Consider the following 9,187-nt stretch of genomic DNA (forward strand, 5'->3'; position numbering starts at 1 on the left):
GGTCAGCCGCCGGTTCTTCATCTCCTGCATCAGTTGCACACCCTAGAGGGCGAGGTATGCCAGCACCGGCAGGACGCGGTCGAGGCCGCGGTGGCATTTCAGGTTCTAGCGGTCCTTCGAACCGCATATATGCTTTGGCCAGCCGCCAGGATCAGGAGGCTTAGCCAAACGTCGTCACAGGTACACTACTAGTTTTCTCCAGATCTGTATATGCATTGATTGACCCTAGCTCTACTTTATCATATATTTCCCCGCTCGTTGCTAGTAAAATTGGGATAGTGTCTGAGCCTATAGAGCCATTTGAGGTAGCTACGCCGGTTGGGGATTTTGTTATAGCAAGGCAGGTCTATAGGGATTGTTCTGTGACTATTTATGATCGTTGCACTAAGGCTGATTTGATAGAGTTAGACATGCTTGAGTTTGACGTCATTATGGGTATGGACTGGTTGTCTTCCTGTTATGCTAATGTCGACTGCCAGAAAAAGGTAGTCCGTTTTCAGTTTCCAGGGGAACTAGTTATAGAGTGGTTCGGATCTACTGCATCGCCGAGGGGTAAGTTTATTTCATACCTCAAGGCTAAGAAGATGATCCAGAAGGGTTATATCTATCATTTGGTTCGTGTGCACGATACTGCAGCGGAGATACCTACCCTTCAGTTTGTTCCGGTCGTTAGTGAGTTCCCAGATGTATTTCCTGACGAGCTTCCTGGCCTTCCGCCTGAGCGGGAGATTGATTTTACTATAGAGTTGATGCCAGATACGCAGCCTATATCTATTCCTCCGTACAGGATGGCACTGGCTGAATTGAAAGAGTTGAAGGAGCAGCTGAAAGATTTGTTAGATAAGGGCTTTATTAGACCCAGCACATCGCCCTGGGGAGCGCCGGTATTGTTTGTACGAAAGAAAGATGGGTCACTGCGGATGTGTATCGATTACCGGCAGCTAAATAAGGTGACTATAAAGAATAAATATCCCCTTCCCCAGATTGATGATTTGTTTGATCAGCTGCAGGGTGCTAAACATTTTTCAAAGATAGATCTGCGCTCAGGTTATCATCAGGTGCGAGTGCGGGAGTCAGATATCCCGAAGACTGCTTTCAGGACCCGGTACGGGCATTACGAGTTTAGAGTTATGTCTTTCGGGCTAACTAATGCTCTAGCGGTATTTATGGATCTGATGAATCAGGTATTTCGGCCTTTTCTGGACATGTTTGTTATTGTGTTTATTGATGACAGTCTGATTTACTCGCGATCGGCCGAGGAGCATTCAGATCATTTGAGGACGGTACTTGGTATTCTCCGTCAACAGAAGTTATATGCTAAATTCTCTAAATGTGAGTTCTGGTTAACTTCTGTGGCATTCTTGGGCCATATTGTCGGTGCAGATGGTATTCGGGTCGATACGCAGAAGATTGAGGCTGTACAGAATTGGCCCAGGCCTACTACACCGACAGAGGTGCACAGTTTTCTGGGATTGGCCGGGTATTATCGCAGGTTCGTGGAGGATTTTTCTTCTATTACAGCACCACTGACGAGGCTTACTCAGAAAGCAGCAAAGTTTTAGTGGACCGATGCCTGCGAGCGCAGCTTTCAGATGTTGAAGGAAAGATTGGCTACAACACCAGTATTGTCTCTTCCAGAGGGATCAGACGGGTATGTTGTCTATTGTGACGCCTCTGGTATTGGGATAGGTTGTGTAATGATGCACCAAGGTCGGGTCATAGCCTATGCTTCCCGGCAGCTCAGACCGCACGAGAATAATTATCCCACTCATGATCTTGAGTTGGCCGCGGTGATTCATGCTTTGAAGATTTGGCGGCATTATTTATATGGGGTCCATGTTGATATCTATACGGACCATAAGAGTCTCCAGTATATTTTTAAACAGAAGGAACTAAATTTGCGGTAGCGGAGATGGCTTGAGCTACTAAAGGATTACGACGTTGATATTTTGTACCATCCAGGGAAAGCCAATGTGGTAGCTGATGGGCTTAGCCGCAAGTCCGTAGGCAGTCTGGCTGGTGTACCATCTGATAAGAGAGATTTGGTTCGTGATATTCATCAGATGGCCAGCCTCGGAGTTCGTTTGTTGGATTCTGGAGATTCTGGGATTTCTGTTCGTCCAGTTGCTGAATCATCTATTATTCAGGAGGTAAAGCAGCGCCAGTTTGAAGATCCTCTCCTGATTCAGTACAGAGATGTGGCCCTTAATAAAGCAAAGACTCAGTTTGAGATCTCGCCTGAAGGAGTATTATTATATGACGGCAGATTCTGTGTACCGGACGTTGCGGGCTTACGGCGGCAGATTATGGGCGAGGCACATAATGCACGGTATTCTGTTCATCCGGGTTCCACTAAAATGTATCGGGATCTCAGGTGTTTGTATTGGTGGGACGGCATGAAGAAAGATATTGTTGAGTTTGTTAGTCAGTGCCCGAATTGCCAGCAAGTTAAGATTGAGCATCAGAAGCCCGGTGGATTATTACAGGAGATGGAAATTCCAGCCTGGAAATGGGAGATGATTAATATGGACTTCATTGTTGGGTTGCCGCGTACTCTACGCAGGTACAACTGTATTTGGGTTATCGTAGACAGGCTGACGAAACCAGCCCATTTCCTTCCGGTTCGGACTACTTATTCGGCTGAGGACTATGCCAGATTGTATATCAGAGAGATAGTCAGACTTCACGGAGTCCCTGTATCTATTATTACTGGCCGAGGTGCCCAGTTTACAGCAAATTTCTGGAGGTCATTTCAGGAGGGATTAGGGACTCAGGGGAGCCTCAGTACAGCTTTTCATCCTCAGACCGACGGGCAAGCACACTATTCAGACGCTCGAAGATATGTTGCGGGCCTGCGTTATTGATTTCAGGGGCAGCTGGGATGATCATTTGCCGCTTATTGAGTTTGCCTATAATACCAGTTATCACTCCAGCATTCAGATGGCTCCGTACGAGGCCCTTTATGGCAGGAGATGCAGATCTCCTATTGGCTGGTTTGACGTGGGCGAGACTAAGCTGATTGGGCCAGATATGATCCAGGAAGCTGTAGATAAGGTAAAGCTTATTCGGGAGCGATTATTGGCTGCTCAGAATCGACAGAAAGCTTATGCAGACAGACGACGTCGACCGTTAGAGTTCCAGATTGGCGACTGTGTATTTCTGAAGGTGTCGCCCATGAAGGGTGTCATGAGATTCGGTAGAAAGGGTAAGTTGAGCCCGCGGTACATTGGGCCGTATCAGATTGTTCGGAGGATAGGCGCAGTCGCCTACGAGCTAGACTTACCATCCGATTTGGAGGCCGTACACTCGGTATTTCATGTGTCTATGCTGCGGAAGTGCATTGGTGACCCTCCCAGGATATTCCCAGTAGATGACCTTCAGGTAACGGAGCAGTTGTCTTATGACGAGCAGCCTGTGTCTATTCTGGATCGACAGGTAAGGAGATTGCGCACTAAGGAGGTGCCTTCTGTCAAAGTTCTGTGGCGCAACAGTAACCGGGAAGAGATGACTTGGGAGGCGGAGGATGAGATGAAGAAGAAATACCCCCATTTATGCCCTACGCCTCTGGTAATCTAAACTTTGGAATTTGTTGTATTAATGAACGGAAGGACCATGTGTGCTATTTATAAAGATGGTTTTCCCGTTATGTTTATGAGACTTCATAAGATTAATTTAACATTTGAGGACGAATGTTCTTAAGGGGGGGAGAATGTTATGTCCCGTGTTTTCGTATAATTGGAAATCGAGAAATAATTAAGATTTGTGCCTTATGAGGAAATATTTTGATTCAAGTTGATATGACTATGTTGGTTATGAAATCATTAATGTTAAGACATTGGGAAAGGCCGAGGGTAAATTTGGAATTTCGGGAATTACAAAAAGGGACTTTTATTGAATTGGGCCAAAAAAAAAATTGAACAAGAATTGAGGCCCAAGGTTAATGGGGTGGCCGGCCACTAGGAAAGGCCCAAACCCATTTTAAATGTCATGTGTTACGCACATGACCCTTAATAATGGATATATATCAAGTTGTCTTGGTAATTATAAAGAACAAAACAAAGCAAAAAAAAAAATTGAAGAACACCACAAAGAAGGCTCTCGGCCGAATAGGAAAATAAAATAAAATCCCAAGCCCTTGATTCCAACCCAAATATCTTAGTTTTCACATATTTGTGAAGTACTCAAGACGCTCTCCGACGGAGTACAATTAGTTTGGCGAAAGGCGCGCGTTTGCGACAAGTCGGAAATTCAAGAAAAGGTAAGAATTTTGCTATTCTAATGTTATGGAATTGATATGAATGTGTTAAGGATTGAGAATAGACGAGAATCCCGTAACTTTGATGTGTGAATGAAGCCGTGGGTGTGTGTGTGTTTGGTGTTGAAGCCGTGGCATATATGAAGTGCAAAGAAATGTGAATTGATCTTGTTTAGTTTGTTTATTGCGTCGTTGTGACCTTTATGGCGTAAATAATCGTGTAATGAATTGAATTGGTGTTGGAAAATGATTTCGGAACATTATGGGAAAGTGTATACCTTTGGTATATTTGTGTATATCATTGTATATCCATGATGCTAAAGACTTTAAATATGACTTATGGTTGATGTTAATGAATTTGGAGTGAAACAATGCAAGTTAGAACGTTCGTCGTAAATTTTGATGCTTTGGATGAAATATGGAAAGTAATGAACTTCGGGAAATTTTGTATATTGTTTGGAGTATAATTGGGATGTGTTTGAATGGCCTTGAATGGGTGAATGAATGTAATAATGTGGACATAAGTTTGGAATTGTGAAGTTTGAATGTAAGTTGTCAACTTGTGTAGTAAGGTAGAACATTGAAGTTAGAATGACTTGATTATGATTTATGTTGTTTGATGATGTTTGGGTTGTTGTTGTTAATGTATTTTGAGCCGAGCTAAGTCTCGGGGGTGTTAGATTTATAGGGGAAATGCTGCCGAAATTTCAGTAGACAAGAATCAAGTTAATGGGAATTTTAAGCCTAAGAATATCTAATTGGTAACTTTGACCATTTGCAGATCCTGGACGAAATGGGATTTGATTTTAAGGAGAGCATAAGACGTCTATAAGGTATGTAAAGCTCCCCACTTCTTCGTTTGGCATGTCTTAGTATGTTAGGTGAATATCGGAGCCCCCGGAGCAATTCTGCTCCTCGAAACCCGATCTATAAAACGGCTACTATTCATTCAATTCAATTGAAGCCTAAGGGCCCTATTTTGGCTAGAATGCAACTAAATATCCGAAACCTATGGAAATGTGATCGGGTCACTTTGAAATCATTATGTATGATCTGTTATCCTCTAAATGTTCGTAAATTATGTTCGCCACCACGATTTGACCCGAGGTGGGCCCGCTAACCCCGAGACGCCCTAGTTGTCCTATCGGGCTCTCTTTTTGGATGAACTTCGATATGAGATCTTCGACTTTGAAACTTCCCTCTATGAAATATGTTTTGACTAGTATGATATGTTAAGTTCCGTTTGAGCCATACGTACCGCTTTGGAAATATTTCCTGAATTAAACTTTCGTATCAAGTAACCATCTGTCTATTTTGGTCTACAAAATGACTTATGAAATTATTAAGTTTTGAAAGGCTATTTTGAAATATAATTTGCATTTGTTTGCTCACGACTCCGCTCGTGCCTTATTATGACTTCGTTCACCGGTTCCCGGGCCGGTTATGATTCGTGCGCCCTATGATAATTCGGCCGTATGCTGTGTTCCGGTTCCCGAGGCCTCGCCATAGGACCGGGTTCCGTTTGGAGTTATGCTGTGATATGGCTGGTGATGCGATACGCTCCCATGTGTATGTGTGTTCAGGGATGTACGGAGATTTGAATCCTTCCGCTGTTATGCTGTGTGTGGCGCCAGCGTCGGAGTGGTGTCCACATTCTTAAGCGTTGCATGATTTCGTTTGCATTATGTATATGTATATGATTTTGATACGGATTTTGACACATTGATTTGTACTCCCCTTTGTTATCCGGTTTGCTTTCAGTTTTGGCCATATTTCTGTACTCCGTGCTTTACATACTCAGTACATATTTCGTACTGACCCCCCTTTCTTCGGGGGGCTGCGTTTCATGCCCGCAGGTACAGACATTGGTGATTCTCCACTGTAGGCTTCACTTTTCTGCTATTTGGGTACGGCGGGGCCCTGTCTCGCCATATGTCTTTGTTTTGGATTCGTAGAGGCCTGTAGTCATGTGTGTGGGGCGAGGGTCCTATATATGTTTGTTTGATTTTGTTTTCTGGTCTTAAAGCGGTCCGTTTGTTATGATGGCCCTAAATGGCCCTTATGCTTATATTTGCACTTACGACCGGCGATGTCCATTCCGCCGCTCCTTTTGGATTCGATATGATATTTTGATTTGTGCGACCGCCTAAGACATATTTTGATATAAGTTATGTTTGATATGATTTTTATGAAATCTTGAAATAAGTTTGGATTTGGTAAACGAATATGCGATTCGGTCTGGGTACCCAGGTAGGGTGCCAGTCGCGGCCCACGGGGCTGGGTCGTGACAAAATACTTCACTTGAGCCAAAACCCTAGTTCACCTCCAATGACATTTCTTGACTTGGATGATCTCTAATGAGTTTCTTACACTTGGTTTTCTTAGTTTGATGAAGTTGATCACAAATTTCTCTTAAGTTCTTATGAATGAAGAGTGGAAGGAGTTCTTGAAGTGTTGGGTGAAAATGAAATGAAATAATGAACTTGGTCTCCGTTTTAATAACTTAAAAATCTGATCCGTTGGGAAAATATACGGACACTTATACGGTCTGAATAAACTTATACGGTTCGTATAAGTGACCGTGAAATTGCCGCTTCAACATCTCACTTCTGTGACCATTATACGACACATTATACTGTCCGTATAAGTGACTGTATAATCCCATCAGTGGGGGACCTTCACTGTGACGATTCTACGGACCATTATACGGACTGTATAACATTATACGGACCGTATAATCGGCCGTGTAACCCATCGTTTCTCTGATCTTGTGCTCGTCACTTCGTTTGATCTCCAATCCTTGTGGAACCTTCTTGATACTTGTTTAGCACCTCATTAACGATCTAAGGGACGTTATAATTCTTCTCCAAGACTCTATTAAATCATCATTAACTTATTACTCGTAAATCCTTTGCTATACACATCGTATGCCTTGCCCTCTCTTGGTAAACTTTCTCCTCTTACTCTAATTGTGTTTGCAAATCTCAATTAAGGTCATCAATTGTCATTTCTCACTTATTGCAATACCGTATACTTCGTGCCTTTTGTTAGTCTATTCACTGTGCATCAACAGGGAATTTTCCAGGGTGTAACATTCTTCCCCCTTTTTGGAACATTCGTCCTCGAATGTTAAGCACTTGGGAATTCTACGAAAATTTCGCCAGAGTTTCCCCTGTAATATGATACTACCATCCTATCACAACAGCCCACAATAACATTGCCTCACAGGGCCACAACACAATAGCAATATAAGTTAGCACACACGACCCATATGCATAAAAAGAAAGCATACATACCTCATAATCCTGATGTTTCATCGTGGATCTCTTCTGGGGGCTGAAATAAGTACGGGTATTTGGATTTCGTACTTTCTTCTGCTTCTCAAGTCATTTCTTCTCGGTTGTTATTTCGCCATAAGACTTTAACTGAGGCTACTACCTTATTTTGAAGTCTCCGTACCTGCCTGTCTAATATGACAATGGACACTTCTTCATAGACTAGCTTTTCTGTCACTTGAACATCATTTACTGGAACAATCCTCGTAGGATCTCCAACAAACTTGCGGAGCATTGAGGCATGGAAAACTACATGGACTAATTCAAGTTCTAGAGGCAAGTCTAATTCATAAGCTACTTGACCCACCTTGCAGATAGTCTTATAGGGTCCAATGTATCGAGGACTGAAATTCTAAGAATACCCAATCATCAACTTGAAATTCTAAGTCTCGCTGGCGGTTGTCCGCATAAGATTTTTGGCGACTTTGGGCTGTCAATAATCGATCTCGGATCACCTTGACTTTTTATACTGCTTGTTGAATTAACTCAGGGTCTATTAGCTGTACTTCTCCTATTTCAAACCATCCAATTAGGGATCTGCACTTCCTTCCATATAAAGCTTCATACGGAGCCATTTGAATACTGGAATGGCAGCTATTGTTGTATGCAAACTCGATTAGAGGTAAGTGGTCATCCCAACTACCACCAAAATCTAGAACACATGCTCTTAGCATATCCTCCAAGGTCTGAATGGTACGTTCAGCTTGCCCATTAGTCTGCGGATGAAATGTCGTGCTAAGCTTTACTTGAGTACCTAGACCTTTTTGGAAAGATTTCCAAAACATGCCTGTAAATTGCGCTCCTCTATCTGTGATGATGGATATCGGAATACCATGGAGTCGCACAATATCCTTGAGATACAACCTTGCATAATCTTCTACTGAGTATGTGGTTCTAACAGGAAGAAAATGAGCTACTTTCGTCAATCTATCCACAATCACCCATATAGAATCATACCTTCTTCTGGAAAGAGGTAATCCCACAATAAAATCCATATTGATCACTTCCCATTTCCATGTAGGGTTTTCCATTGCCTGCAATAATCCTTCGGGCTTTCGATGTTCGATTTTCACTTGCTGGCAATTTTGACATTGAGCTATAAATTCTAGTATGTCTTTCTTCATGCCCTCCCACCAATATATTAACTTGAGATCATGATACATCTTCGTTGCACCTGTGTGAATAGAATACCGAGAATAATGAGCTTCTTCAAGGATTCGATGACGTAATTCTGCAACATTCGGAACACATAGCCTGCCTCCGTATCTAAGAATTCCATCCATAGAAGTTTCAAACGGAGACTTCTCTTTTTCATGAAATGTGTTTCTATAATGGCTCAATTGAGGATCTTCATATTGACGCTCTTTTACTTCAATATTCAGGGACGAAACTGTGGGATTATTAATACCAATTCCTGCACTACCTGAATCAATTAAACGTACTCCAAGATTAGCTAGTTGGTGGAGCTCATGAATTAATTCTTTCTTCTCTGGAGGAACTTCACATAGGCTGCCCATCGATCAGCGGCTAAGCGCATCAGCTACTACATTTGCCTTTCCGGGGTGGTATAAAATACTCACATCATAATCTTTCAATA

Source organism: Lycium barbarum, chromosome 7 (genome assembly GCF_019175385.1).
Source record: "Lycium barbarum isolate Lr01 chromosome 7, ASM1917538v2, whole genome shotgun sequence".
Lineage (NCBI taxonomy): Eukaryota > Viridiplantae > Streptophyta > Magnoliopsida > Solanales > Solanaceae > Lycium > Lycium barbarum.